Raw genomic sequence first — 17,063 nt, 5'->3', positions numbered from 1 at the left:
CATCTATTATTCATTTAAATTTTTACTCTTTTTGTACATAAATCTCTTTCATCTATGGCTGGTGATATTTGTGGCACGCTTAGCAGTTTTTTAGAAAACAATTCATTTAAGCCATGTTCAAAATATATGAGAGACTATTGGATCGTAGAACTTAGTAAAGAGATTTTTGTTTTCCTTCCATTCAATACTAAGACTCAATATTAATATATTAAATAATTAGAAATATAACAATAAATAATAAATTTTATATAACTCTTCTTTCTAAGAAAACTCTCTTTACCGTCAACATTGCTGTATAGTTTCCATTGACCTTTCCAAAATTTGGAAGCTCCCACCTGTGTCTTCAACCCATTAGAAGTACAGTAAATAAATACAATTGGAACCAATGGTATTGTATGACTGTGTCTTAAGTAAAACATTACCTCATATTTTTTAATGTCTATCTTTCATTATAATGAATAAAAAACTTAGAAGGATGGGCACTGGTATTAAAAAGAAGGTGTCATTCAGTGAAAAGAAAAGAAAGCCCTTCTTAAAATAATTGCTTTGAAAATTTCCAAATAAATGTAATTTATTGACACATTTTCAAAAATTTTAGTTATATGGAATTTATCTATAAATTAGATGTCCTAATTTATAATTCTTAATATTATAAGATTTTTTTCTATATATATATGTGTCCTCATTTTAATGAAGTTCTCCTGATGTCTTTATTTAACTCTTGATAGTTATACATATTGATGTGGCAATTTTATTAGTAGAATTTTTTTTCTAAATCAGTTATTTTATATATAGGCATCCACAATTGTGCTTAGTTTAGAATGGCTCAAACCTTTAAAATGGTGTTATATGTATTTTTTTCAATCACACCAGTGATGAGTGAGATTTCTGGTTGCTTACTATCTGTTTAGCTATTTACAATGTGAGATTATTTTAATTTTGATATTATAGTGGCTGTGTAATGAAAACTAAATATGATTCTAATTTGAATTTTTCTTAAAACTACTGAGTTTGAAATTTTTTTAGCATATGCTCAGTTTGAACCATGTAACTTTTGTGAAATATTTTTAAATCATTTGTTTACTTTTTTATTGGCTTGACTTTTCTATCAAGTCTAGGACATCTTTGTGTATTCAGAATATGTCTTTTGTTAAATATATTTTTGACAGTAGTTTTTCCAGTTCTTTTATTGTCTTTTCATTTTGTTAATTATCTTTTGATGAAACCAAGATTTTAATTTAGTAAAGTCTATAATTATTTTTAATGCTTAGTACTTCCAGTGATCTGTCTCAAAATACTTTTTAATTATATTTTCCTTCTGGAATCTACATTAGCATTTACACTCAGATCTATGATGTATTTAAAATTATATTTTTCAATAGTATGGTATAAAAATCACACTGGATTTGTTCCAGCACCATGAAAAATAAACATTTTGGTAAAACTTTTAAAAGAAAATGTGGTTTACAATTGATAATATGTTGTATTTATAGCTCAGTTTGATCCAATACATGTAGTTTAATTTTCCTTTTAAGTCTTTTAAAATTAAGTTTTTTTCTTTATATTCCTAAGAATTATTTTGTATTTTGCTTTTTTAGTGAGTTCTAAATCATTTTTGTTTCACTTATCTATTTTCTTCAAATATATAATTAATATATGTATATTGATCTTTAAATCTTGCATTATTTGCTTACTATTCATAATAAATTTTAATGTCTTTAGAAATTTCTACATATGCAATTATATTATCTGCAAATAAGAATTGCTACACTTCCTTATGCAGCTTGTTTGCTAATGTCAATATCTGGTTAGTCCCAGAGTTGAATTTCTATTGTACTTTCTATTAACTACATATATTTTCCTGTCTCTTCACAGAGATAAGAGTTTCTAGGTGTATAATGGACATTTTGGATGATGTATTTTAGTCTCCAGATTTCATAATGTACTCTGGAATAATATTGATTATTTCTTTCTTCATTTGTTCAGTTGATTTGTTGTTTTGTTTCTTGTTCTGTTAAGCAATTAAATTGATTAAACTCAAACTCAAAACTCTGTTACCTTTGCTATTGAAGCAGCAGCTGAAATCTTTCCTAATTATTTTTGCCTTGTAGATATTTATTTCTACCAGAAGTATTGAATTTTCTTCATAGGCGTGTAGTTCAGGTGTGTTGTTAGCTGAGGATTAGGGTAAAGGTTAAACATAAATTTGAAGTCCCATTTCCCTTGACCTTCTTTTCTCCTTGATTTTCTTCACTTTTCTGATTCTTTTGCAAAACCAAATTCCATTTTAAAAATGAGCTTTAGTTAACTTTCTGATGAAGTTAACTTACCTTCCATGAGTTAATCCTTTTATCAACTTTGATGGGATTAGAAACAAAAAGATAAATTTAACATTTTTCATTTCTAACATTCTGATATCATCCACCTTCTCCCTTTTTTCAGTCATTTCAGTGCCTTCAGATGATTGTTTAAGCACATTTTGTTTATAGTATATGATTGTTAAACCAGTAAGCAGGCGGATTTAGTACAAGCTACTCTGTATTGAAATAGGAAATACTGGGCTGGAGATGTGGCTCAGCGGTGGCGCGCTCGCCTGGCATGTGTGCGACCCGGGTTCGATCCTCAGCACCACATACAAAAAAAACAAAAGATGTGTCCGCCGAGAACTAAAAAATAAATGTTAAAAATTCTCTCTCTCTCTCCTCTCTCACTCTCTCTTAAAAAAAAGAAATAGGAAATACTTTCTGTATTTTTTGCATAAATTTTCCATTAATAATGCTCTTCCAAAATAATTGATACTTTGATTATTTTTTCCTATTTTAGTGGTTTGAAGGATAGTCCCCCAAAATGTATGTCCATCCTGAACTTGTGAATACAGCTTTACTTAAGAGAAAAGTTATTTGCACGTAATATTAAGAATTTTTAGATGATCATTCTGGATTACCTGAGTGGGTCCTAAATCTAATGACCATGAGTTCACATGGGAGAAATTAGAGGGATGTTTGAGACACATAAAGAAAGAGAGAGAGATGTATGGGTGGAGGCAAACGGTGAATGAAACTGCAGTTGCCAGTCAAGGAACAATTGAAGCCTGCAGAAGTGGGAGCCCTCTACCTTTGAGACTTGGGAGAAAAAGCAATCCTGCTGATATTTGGGATTTGGGGCAACCACCATTCTGACAAAATCCATTTCTGCTGTTCTAAAACATGCAAGTTTTGGAAATCCATTGCAGGAGCCCTGGGAAAGTAATACAATATTTAGAAAAGAGCTGTAGAAGATTGACTAGTAATTGTGTGAAAATAGTTATTGGTTTCAATTAGGATGTTTTGTTGTAGACTGTCTCTTATTCTGAGATATTAAATTGCCAGAAAGATGGAAGACTTGTAATCTAGTCAGGAAGAACCAACTATTTTAATTTACCCAAGATTTTTTAAATCAAAATTGTCTACTACTCCAACATTTGTCTTGAAGGTAAATAACTCCTCCTGGTAGACCTACACGAATGGAGAATACAAGAATATATATGGTAAGCTTAGATTTTTCCCAGATAATTTTAAGATCTTTCAAAGTAAATTTTACACATTTTATTTCCTTCTAAATAACTAAGGCTGTACATAATTAACCTAAATTTAAGATTTGTTAATGATTCCTTTTTCTTTTCATTTTTCTTGTTGTTCTTCTTCCTCTCATTTTAAGCTTTTTTTTCCCCCACAGGAACAGATTCAAATATGGTCATTTTGCTGTCTTAGGAGAAAAAACTGTAAGAAATTTAAGTACATTATCTCATTAAATAGTCAAAATATCTTGCCCCATTTTACATAAATAATAACTGAAATCTAGTTGTTTTAAATAAGTTTCCAAAACATACACAGCCAATAAGTAGCAAATTCAGACTTCAAGCTCAGTTCTGATTCTACTGCATGTGGCAGTTCTCTTTTATTCAGCAAACATTTACAGAGTATCAAATATATACCAATTGATAATACCAATTGATAAATATGAATATGTAACATGTTTTTGTACCACAAAACCTGTGTATTATGGCGTTTCTTTCTTCAATTTATCTATAATAAAAAAGTGGCATATAAGTATATTAGGATTTATTCAATTTCTCTAGAAATCACAGTAATTTCTATGGATATTATATGATAATAGAATATTCTAGAAAATATGTTTTACATAAGTGATAATGATACCACATAGAAAATAATTATAAAATTACAATATTTGTCATCTGTTGGCAGAAACAGAAAAGTTATTTCCATCTATATTGATGTCTGACTACTATTGAGCTATACCCAGGCAAAACCACACAGTATTTTTGACAGCCAAAGTCTCTCTGCACTATATCTAAATTTATAACCCACCTTTTGTTATATTGCTAATAAAAACAGTATAAAATACTATCTTGTCATGTTAAATCTGCAATGGAAATCTTGTTATATTTCAAAAAATGAGTTAACATTTTGTTATCTAAAATACTGTGCTAGAACAAAGTTTACCACCATTTCTGTGAGCTGCTGACTAAATATTGATTGAATTGAAGGTTGCAACATTAACTTCATGGGAAAAGCTTTTCAACTTTTTATGGTACAAAAGGGCATTTTGTGCTTAGGTGACTTGTGACTAAATCGATATAGCATAACCATGGCTCAGGATCTAGCATAATATCTGTGAGTCACACAGTGATGCTTCTAGCTGCCCGTAGCATTTTAAGTTAAAAAGAAAAGTTGTAAATGTAATGAACAAGAAAGGTAAAGAAAAAAATTCAAATGGAAATTAAGAAATTATACCCTCAATCAATTCTTTAAAGTAGATACATAAAGATGTCAATACTATAGCAGCCTAGTTTGAAAAGAAAAGAAATCTGTTATAGTTGTATTAAGCCTTTTATTGTTAGGTTTTCTTCCTTAGACTTTCTGTCATTGAGGCTGAACAATACAAGGTTTTATTCAGAGTTAGCTAGAATATTTTTTGTGTCAAAGAAAACCTTTAATTGAAACTCTTCAGTTACGTAGAAAAAAATGTTCCTCTTTTCCCCAAAATATTGTTACCAATATATTGAAATTTATTAAGATAAAATGTAAGATTTGGTAGTTCTATTCAAAAGATATGGAATCAAGGCCTATGGTAAATGATACTCATTACTTATTTTTTTTTTTTAAGTTTCATCCAAATTCTAGGCTTTTCTGATGCCAGGAAAGAAGCTTTTGATGTATATTCTGCATGCATTCTGTGAGTAAAATAAGTTTTCTTTCATCTTAACTTAAAACTATGTGTATTTTAAGGTTAATTATTTTCAACAATATAGAAAATCTTCAGAATTCTCAATTTAAAAAAATATAAAAATTCTTATTTGATCAGCTTGTGGAACATTTGAACACACACTGAATCCAATGAGTTATGTACTTATTGAAAATATTAAATATGTTCTACATTGTGCACAATGTAAATGATTAAGTTAAAATGATTAACATGTCCTCAAATATTAAATTTAAACTATTACACTTCAAATGTTCACCTTCATCTGTATTGTAATTGTGAAAGCAGCATAAATTTTTATAGAACTAAGCAATATGAAATGCTGTAGCTCACAGCCACAAAAAAGAAAAAAATGCTCATTATATTTCCCAATTTAGAATGAAGGGGGAAATGTCCTCTCACTCTGAACAAAAACTATTTTTAAATGAATCATGTCTAAATTTTACTATAATAAAGTATTATTTTGAAAATAGCTTTGTTAAATTGAGCATGCTAGTGAACAATCTTCTCTACATCTCTACATCAATGACACTGGTAGATACTAATATATAATTATTTGAATCAAACTTTTGAAACAAGCATCTTTTAGCAATTTTTCAATATTGCTATTTCATGTTGAGTACCAGATGTCAGCAGAGTAGAAAACATGTTTATTTTGGTCTCTTGGTCCTTCAGGATTTGTCTGACTCAATATCTTCTCATCTTTCATGGATATGTATTTAGCCTCATTGAGTGAACAGGCTTTGAGGAGCAGCAATCTGCATACTTCTAAAAGAAATGATTTGGCCACCTGCACTTTTGGAAAATTGTATAAAAAAAGCTATAGAAAATTTTCTAAGGCATGAAATATCAATAAATATTTTAAAGATTTTGAATCTCTTTGGAATGTGAAGTCTCATTAAGGTGCAAGTTCTTACATTTAGAGAGAAATAGAAGTGAGCTTGGTGATTTACAAATCTGACAGAAAAAAAAGTTGGTAAAGTTTAATCTGATTCTTATTTTAAATCAAATGGTACAATATACTTTAGCAATTCCCAAATAGCATGTTCAAATTAGTTTACATATTTCTTTCTGCCTTTTTATACCTCAGCCACCTGATCCCCACCCTCTTCTGCCCCTGCTTTTCTTGGTGAGTCTCAATGCTTATTAGTTATTAGTGACTCTGGAAATTCTATGTAAAGCAATTTATCTGTTCCAAATTCTTGCTTCTGCATAAATTCTACTCACCTGTTAATATGTAGCACATGAAAATATATGTTCTATGTGTTAATATTTGGTTAATAGGAATGAATTTGGAGAAGACCATGACTAATTGCAAGAATTTTTCAAAGCCATAAGATGTAAATAAAAAAAGTCTACAGATTCTACAAAGCTAATTCAAAGTAACATTTTGGAACTTATACTAAAATTTTTCTTATGTCTGAATTGCAGATTAATTTATGAATTTGTGGTTGTTTCATCAGAATTGTGAAAGATTTCCATTTTATATTTCTTGCTTTAAATCTGGAGAATTTGTGGTATTGATCTAAACAAAGAAACAACTTGACTAAGTTTGCATTCTGTTCAAGTTTTTTTTTTGGAAGGAAAATTCAAAATACTTTTAAATTTAAACTTATATTACTAATAATTGTAACAAATGCCTTCCAATATTTTCAAACTTTATAAAACCATTTCCATGTCTATAAATAGCAATAAAATTTTACTTGTTTTTAATATGCTTGTCACTAGACAAGGATTTTTTAAGACCTATCACTTAGCATTATATTTTGGGGAAAATATTTCTTATTTTCAATTTGCATCTATTCTCAATAACTAAAGCTATTATGAGATTTACCTTTCTAAACGTATGGTGCTTATTTCAAGTTACACTGACAATGCCCTTTAAAGTCTAATTAACTAATTACATTAAAAGATTTATAATTAGTAAGCTGCTGTATTTTAAGAAAATGATAATATATTGATTGCATATTCTATACAATTATGTATAATTACATATACTTGAAAAATTCATCACCTAGTCTTATCAATTTTAATGAGATATTTTCTCTATGGAATTAACTTTGGTTGTATGAGTTAACCTTAATAGCCTACTACAGGAATTCAAAGATCTGCGTGTAAGACAATGAGAATGATTGTATTATGCTACAATTTTGAATCTTCTCTAATTAATATTTATATTTGAATATATTAGGACATATGCCATTTTCACCATTTTTTACCAGAGTTAGGCAGGCAGAAAAACTTTCTTTTCTAGTAGAAGTGATGAAAACATTTGTGAAGATAAGGACAAGCAATTTGAGGCAGAGGATAATGCATGTATCATTATTTGCTTTAGGAATAATCTTATGATGATTGCCTTGTGAATTTCATGTACTCCACAGTTCTTTTTCACTATTTTTCAATGTTGTCATTGAACCACATAAAATAGAATCCATTGGGAATACTTGATGTCCAGTTACACATTTAAGAGATGGACCTACTGAACAAAATAGGTCTAATATTTTAAAGGAATCCCTTTAATGTAATAAATAAAGTTTGAAAACATACCTCCAGATATGGGAATTTTAAATAAGAAAATTACTACATATTAGTGATTCCCAAATTGACCATTCACAAACACGTATATGGTAGGAGGTTTACTCTGTTGCTAAGCATTTTGGGGTCCTGAGACTTCTAAGAATTATATACAATAATGAAAAGAGTCAATATGAAAATTAAAGTTGATGGGTAATTATTGTGATGAGGGATATGCATCCTTAATTTTCAGTTAGTTCAACAGATATTAATTGATTGCCTTTTACTTTTTAAAATATTTATTTTCAGTTTTTAGGTGGACAGAATATCTTTATTTTACATTTATGTGGTGCTGAGGATCAAACCCAGTTTCTCACTCTACCACTGAGCCAAAACTCTAGCCCCATGTGTTTTACTTTTTTGGGGAATAAAAATACTTTTATATTTCTCATTCATTCTTTCATACATCCTTTCGATATTTATATGTTTAGCACCTACTGTATTCTGGAAACTTGTGGGAAATGAAGTCAAATGTATGACCCTTGATTCCTTGGAATTATCAGCCTGGTGACAGAGACAGAAAAAAAATACAGAAATAATCATAAAATTACAATCATGTTAAGTGCTATGAAATAATGTTCCATGAAGCTATAAGCACATTTTGGGATAAAAGATAGTAAAACTTCATATGTGAGGAGTGAATGAAAGCTCAACAAATCACAGCAGGGAGGCTGGAAAGAGCATCCACTGGATGAAGGAAATGTTATGAGTACTCCTGAAGTGTCCAGATTGCATAAACTATGACAAAAATTTGTAAAGATACTATCTAATGATGGCATTAATTATCTGTGGGAATGTAGAATAGTTTTAAAGAATAAAATAAGATTTTATTTGTTTTAATATTTTTGCTTAATTTATTAAATCAGTGTCCAAGTGAATAATTATTTAGTATAGGGCACAATCAAGTTGAACAATGTTAATTTAGAATATATTAAACTCTAAGAATCAGTTTAGTAAGTCCTAATTGACAGTGCCATGAGTTTGATGGTACTGTTATCACTTTAAATTTGATAACCTAGAAATGCAGTAATTTCTATATCTACAGTGTAAAGAGGGAACATTGAATGAGTAAAGAGTGTACATATCTCAGATGGGCAAGGTTGTTTTACTTCAATGCCATGCATTTAGTTTAATAAACTATCTTCATTTGACTTTATAGTCTAATTTATACTTTTTAGTATTTTTGTATATCCAGCATCTGGAATCTCATTTGCAGGATAAATTTCTTCACAAAATCAGACAGATCCTGCCTCTCACCACAGAAATTGAAAATGTTAGGCACTTCCAGTTTAGATGGTGCACATGACTTAAGTCTCTCCAATCGAGGTCCTCAGGGCCACTGGGCATCAGGAAGATTTAAAAACAGAACTATACATCATGAGACACCTTTGACAGCTTTGGTTCCCCAGCATAATTATTAATGTTATTAATTACCTCTTTCTCTTTCAGAAGCACAAATTTGAACTATCTACTGTGAAGTTCCTCTTGTGGCAGAGGAGGATGGAATCAGAATGTAGCAGTACCAATGCTACAGGTAGTCTACAGGTAGATTTTGAAAGAACTAACAAGGCTTGTCGTTGGAGAAAATGCCCGTTTATTGAGGAACAGCTCTGCATACTTATAGAGCCCGGGGTGATTTGACAGTTATGAAAGTTTAACAGTTTTGGCACGGGGTGCTTTCTGATTGGTGGGTAAGGACCATGTGATCCAGCAGGGCTAGTCTGATTGGTGGGTAAGGATCATGTAAGCCAGCAGGGCTCACCATTGGAGGACTCTTTTCGGGGGATGGGAAAGTTAGTCTTTGGAGCCGGGGCGACTCCCAACATTTCTCCCTCTTTGTTATTAAATGAGAGTGGGCCGTCTCGACTCATTCTGGCTTCTTCCTGCTGAGATGGGGCAGCGTGGGAGAATCAGAGAGGAGGGAAGTAAGGAGCCCCAACAGGAGGGCGGAGAAGACTGGTATAACTTCAGGAACCAGATCAATGAAAGTTCCTTGCCACCACAGATCCATGATGATGTCAGTCCATTTGGCATAGGTTTCGACTGGAGGTATCATCAGTAGCCAGGAGTTGGTAATTGTGGCAGAGGAGGATAAAGGAGGTAAAGGAGAAGCTGGTTAAAAGCTTGATTAGAAATTTTTTACCCACCTGAGTCTGAATGAACTTTATGATAAAGGGAAGGAACAGGCACAGGGAGTTTTTAAAGCCCAAATCTAATGGGGTCTTTGGGTCTTCAAGCTGCCTTGTTGGCACAAGGGGGTTAAGTGTTCAGCCTTGAGTGGGGGCTTGGGCGTTTGGGCTTGAAGCAAACAGGTGATAAAGAACCAGACAGAGGGTTTGAGAAGCCAGGTTATCCTGCAGCTAACTTTGTTTGGCATGCCCTGCAGACCAGCCTGTCCTGTACCTAACACCCTCAATTCCACTCTTCATTCCTAGTCCAATCAAACTCTCTCCTACCTGGGTGTCTCTGAAACCAGCTTGCTTCTCTCTTTACCTTTCTCTGGCCCTTGGATCCCAAAATATCTTTTCCCAGCTTTCCCTAGTCTTGTCTTTCTTCACACCAAGAAAGCACGGGCTTTGTAATAAAGAAGGCAGCTTCTCCCATGCTCTGAACGAAGGCGGCCAAGGGAGGGCAGGGGCCCGTTTTTACCAGATTTCCCTTTGAGAGCAGTCAGATCTCTCCAGGTTTTATGTGAAACACCTCAACCTTAAATACTGATACTTGAAATTCTTATGAAACTAGGAGGGTAAACAAAACACACATGTTCCTCCTTAGGCCCAGAAGGCAACTGATAAAGTGCTCTCTTATGATAAAGGTAGTTCACACTTATTCAGGGGTCACCATGCTCCAGACATCTAAGTGGTCTATCAGAAGGACAACACACAATGGTCCCACTACCGGCAAGATCCAAGCAAGTAGGGGGTCGGTAAGGAAGAGAAGGGGGTCTGGCTGGAGAGGGCCCTTAGGGTCACTTGCCTTGAATATAGGGCAAAGAGAGGATCCAAGAGGGGCCAGAAATGAAGGGGAGCATTAGGAGAATCCATTTATGGAACATTGGGCTAAGAACAGAGACATGGGAGAGGCAGAGCTTGAGGAGATCTTGTGGGGAGGGATGATAAGAGTACTTAATGACAGGTGATGATTGTTAGCTCTTCTGATGATGTAGGAGCACCTGGCTTAAGCCTGGAAATGTGAATCCACGGGGTAAGTTGGTTATTAGACAGCTTGAGTTTGGCCGCCAAGGGAGTACACATAATCACCTGAGCAGGACCCTTCCATTTTGGTTTTAGAGGGGGCTTTTCCACCGGTAGACAATAGGAAACAAGTTGACCAGGTGTTAAGGAGGTAGTGTTTTGAAAGAGACTGGGGTAAGGAAGGAGCCAGTCTTGATAGCGCCAGAGTTCAGAGCGTAGATAGAAGAGGAGGGGCAGGGCATCTGTAGGCAATCTGGGAGGAACGAGGGGACAGCCATACATGACTTTGAAAGGTGAGAGATTAGAAGGCGTCTTTGGCAAGGCCCTAATGCACAATAAAGCCAATGAGAGCACTTTTACCCAGTCCAGACTTAATTCCATGGTGAGCTAGGTGAGGGTCTCTTTAAGGGACCGATTGGTTCTTTCAACCTTTCTGGAAGCCTAGGGGAGGTAAGGGCAATGGAAATGCCAAGGGAGCGATAGCATGTGAGCCAGTCCCTGAGTTATCTGCGAGGTGAATTCTGGGCTATTGTCTGATTAGATAGAAGTGGGCATCCCAAAATGGGGGATTATGTGAGTCAACTACCGTGGAGGCCTGCTTGTTAGAAGTGGGAAAGGCTTGTTTTTTACTCGGAGCATGTTGGTGAAATCAATCTGCCAGTCAGCAGCCAAGGTATGACTGCGGGCCTGATGAGAAGGGAAAGGTTTAGGTTTTAATGGAGTATTGGTATTGGTTCTCTGGCAGATATGACAAGCGGAAGTAATCTGTTGTAGGAGGGTCTTATCGCATGGGGAAAGGGTGGAAAGGGAGTGAAAGAAAGTAGTTACACTCTGTGGACTAGAATGGAATAGAGAGTGGAGAAACTGGAAGAGTTGTTGGAGATCTTTGGGCCAATTCCCGGTGGTTATGAAGAATAGTGGAGAGGGTGGCTGATGGAGCCGCTTGATCAGCCTTGGAATTCCCCATAGTAGTAACGGAGGAGTCAGTTTGATGGGCCTTGCAATGGATTATTCCCAGTTGGGAAGGCAGCCTGGAGGCTCGTACTAGGCCAGAAATAAGTGTGGAATTAATGACTGCTGTCCCTCTGGTGGTAGCCCCCTTTCTTTCCAAATGGCTGTGTGGGAGATCAGGATATGGAAGACGTATTCTGTATATGGGAGAGGGTTTTTCTTCCACTAGCTCGCATGCCCTGTTGCAGCTATAAGTTCAGCTTGTTGGTTGGTGGTATTGGGTGGGAGAGGTTTTGCCTCTATGATGGATGAGAGGGAAACGACAGCATACCCCGCCACTTTAACCCCTTCGTGTATAAGAGGACAAGGGTCCCTCAGAAATGGTGGTAGGGCAGGATAAAATCATCTCTAATACCTCCAGGCATTTGTGGATGGGATCTTGTGAGAGAGAAGATGGGAGGAGGGAGGCAGGGTTTAATGGAAAGAAGGGCTGAAAAGAGATGGAGGGATTTTCAAGGACAGACAAGGAGGGATAGAACCCTGGAAGGAGGAAGTGACTGTAGCCCCTTGTAAGTGAGGAAATCCTTTAGATGGTGAGGAGATAAGATGGTTAGCGGGGAGCCAAAGGTAAGCTTGTGTGCTTCTTTCTGGAGGTCATGGGCTGCTGCTAGGGCTCTGAGTCATGGGCCAGCCCCTGATGGTGGGGTTGGATAGGTAAGCCACTGGTGCAAATGTGGGGCCATATTCCCAGAACGCCCAGACTTTGTCCCTGTTTTTACATAGAGGGTAAAGGGTCAGGAGAGATTGGGAGATGCAGGGTGGGTGCCCAGAGGAGGGTCTTTTTAAGGATTGTAAAGGGCTTCCCTGCCACTGAGGGTAGGGTTTCATCTTGGGGTCCCTTGGCCAGATTATATAGCAGCCTGGCGAGGAGGGGGAAATTCCAGGCCCTTAAGTCCCCAGCCAAATCCAAGAAGATAAGATGTTTTCTGTCTACTGTAATGGCTTTTTTCCCTTGAGAGATAGAGAACCCTAGATATGTGACCTCTTTACATGCTATTTGGGCCTTTTGTGGAGAGGCCCAATATCCCTTTAGGGCCAAGAAATTAAGTAGGAGAACTGTGTCATCTGTTGAGCACACTTTTTATGGTCTAGAAGTATTTGTAGAGGTTTGCAAGAGGTGCAGAGAGCAGAATTGGATCAGAGCAAGAAGAAAGCCTGGAAGAATTCCTTAGAATGGAGGGATCTAAGGGATAAGTGGGCCATGCCTGGGTGCTATATTTGATCCAAGAGGCATTGTAGGGGAGAGTCAACTGGCAGAGAGGACACATTACCCATGTAAGGAGGAGGGAAGAGGACTCAGAGAAGGAGGAAACTGATTTATTGGCAAAAGGGGCATCCCGGCTAGAGCCAAAAAATCAGGAATGCCTAAATGGCAGGTTTGAGGTGCAGAGATTGGTCGTCACTGAATCCTGACAGTCAAAGCTCTCGTCCTGGACAGAGACGGAGCCGTGGAAGACCTTGGCCAAGGCTTTTCGGGACCCCTCCTGGAGAGGCCAGATACCCCCAGGGCTGAAAAGAGAGGAGAGGCAGGGCAAGAGAGAGGAAGGGGAGGGTAAGTATCTCTCTAGCAGCTGAGTCTTAAAGATGAGAGGACTAGGACTTTCTAGGACTTTTTAATCTGCCCAAGGAAGGAGTCCCTAAGGGCTACCGTAGCCTTAAAGGCTGTAGTGGGGTGCTTTCCTCCCTGCAGGTGGGCAAAGAGATTTGCCAGACAATAATCAACATATTGCAAGAGGGTGGATTCAGGGCACTGGCAGTGAAAAGATTGGAGTTTGGAGGCCAAGGTTTGTCCAAAGAGGTGTGGACTATCTTGAGATCCCTGAGGAGGGACAGTCCAGGTTATGACCAAGAAGTAGGTGGCAGTGTGGGGGATCTGAGACAGCAGGGTGTATGGGTTGGGAACCAAAGGATGTATGGGCCTAACGGAGGTGTTGATGAGTCGTAGGTCCTGAACTAAGCAATAGGACCCGTTGTGCTTTTTTACCACTAGTATGGGAGTAAGGGGAATGAGCAGAACGGAGGTACCCCTTGCTAAGAAGGTCCTGAATAATAGGCTGAACAATCGGGCCAACCAGGGTCGACTTTTTAGTATGGTGTTTCATGTCAGCCTCACAAGTGGAGCAGAATGGCCAGTCTTCTGCTAAAAGGGCCAGAAAAGTGAGCAGGCGAATTCTGGGGCCTGACTGATGCCAGGAGCCCAGATATTGATTTTGTATTGAATTTAGAGAGAATATCTCAGTCCAGCAAAGGAACTGGACATTAGGGCATAACTAGGAACATCTGAGAGAATGGGAAGTTGTCTATAGAACAGAGTAATAGGGAGTCTTTTTTGGATAGATGGTCTTTCCTCCTACTCCGACAATAGGAGAGGTGGACGGCACTGTTTGCCCCCAGAATTCTGTCAGGACTGAGAAGGTAGCCCTGGTGTCAAGGAGAAAGTAAACCTTGCGCCCATCCACCTGAATCTGCACCCTGCGTTCCTGTCTCATTATGGCTGGGGACAAGGACCCAAGACTCTGTCAATGGATTGCCATGCCCAGAAGGTCAGAGGGTTCCCTGGCCATAGGCCTCCTACAGGATCTAGGACAGTCAGAGCCCCAATGACCTTGCTGTTGATATTTAGGGCATGGGGTATGCAGAGTGTCAGGGCATGCCCTGTCCCAATGTCCCTCCTTGCCACACTTGAAGCAGGCATCCGGGGTGTTTTGACCTGCAGTGATGGGCGGAGACCCGAGGAAGCATCCTACAGGGGCTGGGTGAGCATAAAAACCTTAAAGGCTACCGCCAAGATCTCAGTCTGGGGGATAGCAGGGCCTTGTTCAAGCTTTTTTAGTTTGGTCCAGATGTCAGGGTAGTTCTGTGAGAAGAAATACGTCATAAGGACATGACAGCCATCTGGGGTTTCGGGATCTAGGTTACTACTGAAGGGCTCTTGTAAGCCAATCCAGAAATTCTGATGGGGTCTCTTGTAATTTTTGGAAATTGACAGCCGTACGTGTAACTTTTTTGAGCCCAGCAATAATATATGCGGAGAATCGGTCCCTACTCTGTATGCCAGCTTGTGTATTATAATCCCAGTTGGGAGTTTGATCTGGGGCAGCAAGTGGCCCCAGAGGGTGATTGGGATTAACTTGATGAGTTTCATCCTCATGGGCTTTGGCAAGTTCCCAGACTCTGCATTCCTCTAGAAGGAGAGTATTAGCCAATAACATATAAGTGAGGCTATAAGCCTGGAGGACCCATTGAAACTCTCAGGACCTAGTTTGGGGGGGGGGACTAAAGGTGTCGGCCAAGTCGGGGGGAGCACTTGAGGGGCTAGATGGAGCCAATGGGGGATGTCTGTAGGCAGGGGGTTCATCTGCCAGATAGGTCAGGGTGAGAACGAAGAAGAGAAAAAAAGCCTCAACATAGGGGATCTCCTTCCACTTTTTCGAGCGCTGGCAGAAGTTAAACAGATCTCTGAGAATTGTGGGATCTAGGGATCCTCCTAGGGTCCATTGACTTTGATTGTCTAATTGATAGTAAGGCCAATCTTGTGTGCAGAATTTAATAAGGGGGAGTCTGCAGGGAGGGAAGAAGAGGCCCCCATAGGTCAGGAGAGGGACAAGGGTGGTTAAGAGAGAGAGAGAGAGAGAGAGAGGAGTGCCTGTTCTTCCACCCCTCAGTAACTCCTGCTCATGAACTGGGCTCCAGAGAGTCCATCATGACCATGAAGATCGTGATGGGGTGCGTTCTCTCCTCCAGATTGGGCATCAGATCACGGTCAAAGCCCCTGCGTAGCCCGTCTGAAGTTGGATACCCCATAGGGGAACTCACCTGCTGAAGAGCCAGTGTTGTGTGAGTAGTAGCAGCGCTCAAAAGAGTGGACGAGGATGCCAAGCCTTGAAAGAGGGGGACTTGAGCAGTGAGGCATTCCCCCATCCCGGGTTTCGGCACCAATGAAAGAACTAACAAGGCTCGTCATCGGAGAAAATACCCGTTTATTGAGGAACAGCTCTGCATATTTATAGAGCAGGAGGTTTGACAGTTGACAGTTTAACAGTTTTGGCACAGGGTGCTTTCTGATTGGTGGGTAAGGATCATGTGAGCCAGCAGGGCTAGTCTGATTGGTGGGTAAGGATCATTTGAGCTAGCAGGGCTAGTCTGATTGGTGGGTAAGGATCATGTGAGCCAGCAGGGCTCACCATTGGACAGCTCTTCTCCAGCGATGGGGAAGTTAGTCTATGGAGCCGGGTTGACTCCCAACAGTTTCTAGCATCTTATGTTGGAGCAAGAAAGAAGCAGGACTTCCTTTTGTACAGCCATTATTGGAATGGTTTGTGCATATGTCCACTCTTGGCTACAAAATCCTCTATTTTAAGCCTCCCAAAGGTGAAAAATATGCATAAGACTTTTTTGTTTCATTATCTTCCTCATTCTCCCTTCTTCTATCCTTTCTTTGCTTTCTTTCTGTTGTCCATTTCAGAATTACTTAAGATTCTTTCAGAGCTGATTCTGCAGTCTTCTGGGATGTTCTACCCAGATAAAATTATTTTCTTCTCTCTTAAAAGGTAGACTATAAACTGGGCATGGTAGCACATGCCTGCAATTCCAGCAGCTCAACAGCTCCATAGATTGAAACAGATCATGAGTTCAAAGCCAACCTCAGCAAAGGTGAGATGCTCAGCAACTCAGTGAGACCCTTTCTCTAAACAAAATATAAAATACTGGTGGGGATATAGCTCAGTGGTTGAGTGCCCCTGAGTTCAATTTTCAGTATCAATAAATAAATAATTAAATAAATAGCAACAACAAAAGGTAGAATATATCAGATATTATTACCCTATGCACATATATGATTATTATGACTGGTGTAACTCTACAGCATGTATAACCAGAAGAATGAGAAGTTAAACTTCATTTATGTATGATATGTCAAAATGTATTCTACTGTCATGTATAACTAATTAGAACAAATTAAAAAATATAAACTATTTGCCTTTTCTCTAAACATTGGGTATTAATGTCTTATAATGGAGCCAT

At 37.8% G+C, this 17,063-nt stretch overlaps 1 pseudogene; it reads right to left on the bottom strand.

The window, feature by feature from the left end:
- The window catches only part of LOC113180753 (ribosome biogenesis protein NSA2 homolog), a 184,068-nt pseudogene extending 174,361 nt beyond the window's left edge, over positions 1-9,707 (bottom strand).
- Positions 9,708-17,063: the final 7,356 nt, after the last annotated feature.

The sequence above is a fragment of the Urocitellus parryii genome, chromosome 1 (genome assembly GCF_045843805.1).
Source record: "Urocitellus parryii isolate mUroPar1 chromosome 1, mUroPar1.hap1, whole genome shotgun sequence".
In the NCBI taxonomy this organism is placed as follows: domain Eukaryota; kingdom Metazoa; phylum Chordata; class Mammalia; order Rodentia; family Sciuridae; genus Urocitellus; species Urocitellus parryii.
The sequence above is the reverse complement of the archived record's forward strand: the minus strand, read 5'-3'. Positions and strand labels throughout refer to the sequence as shown.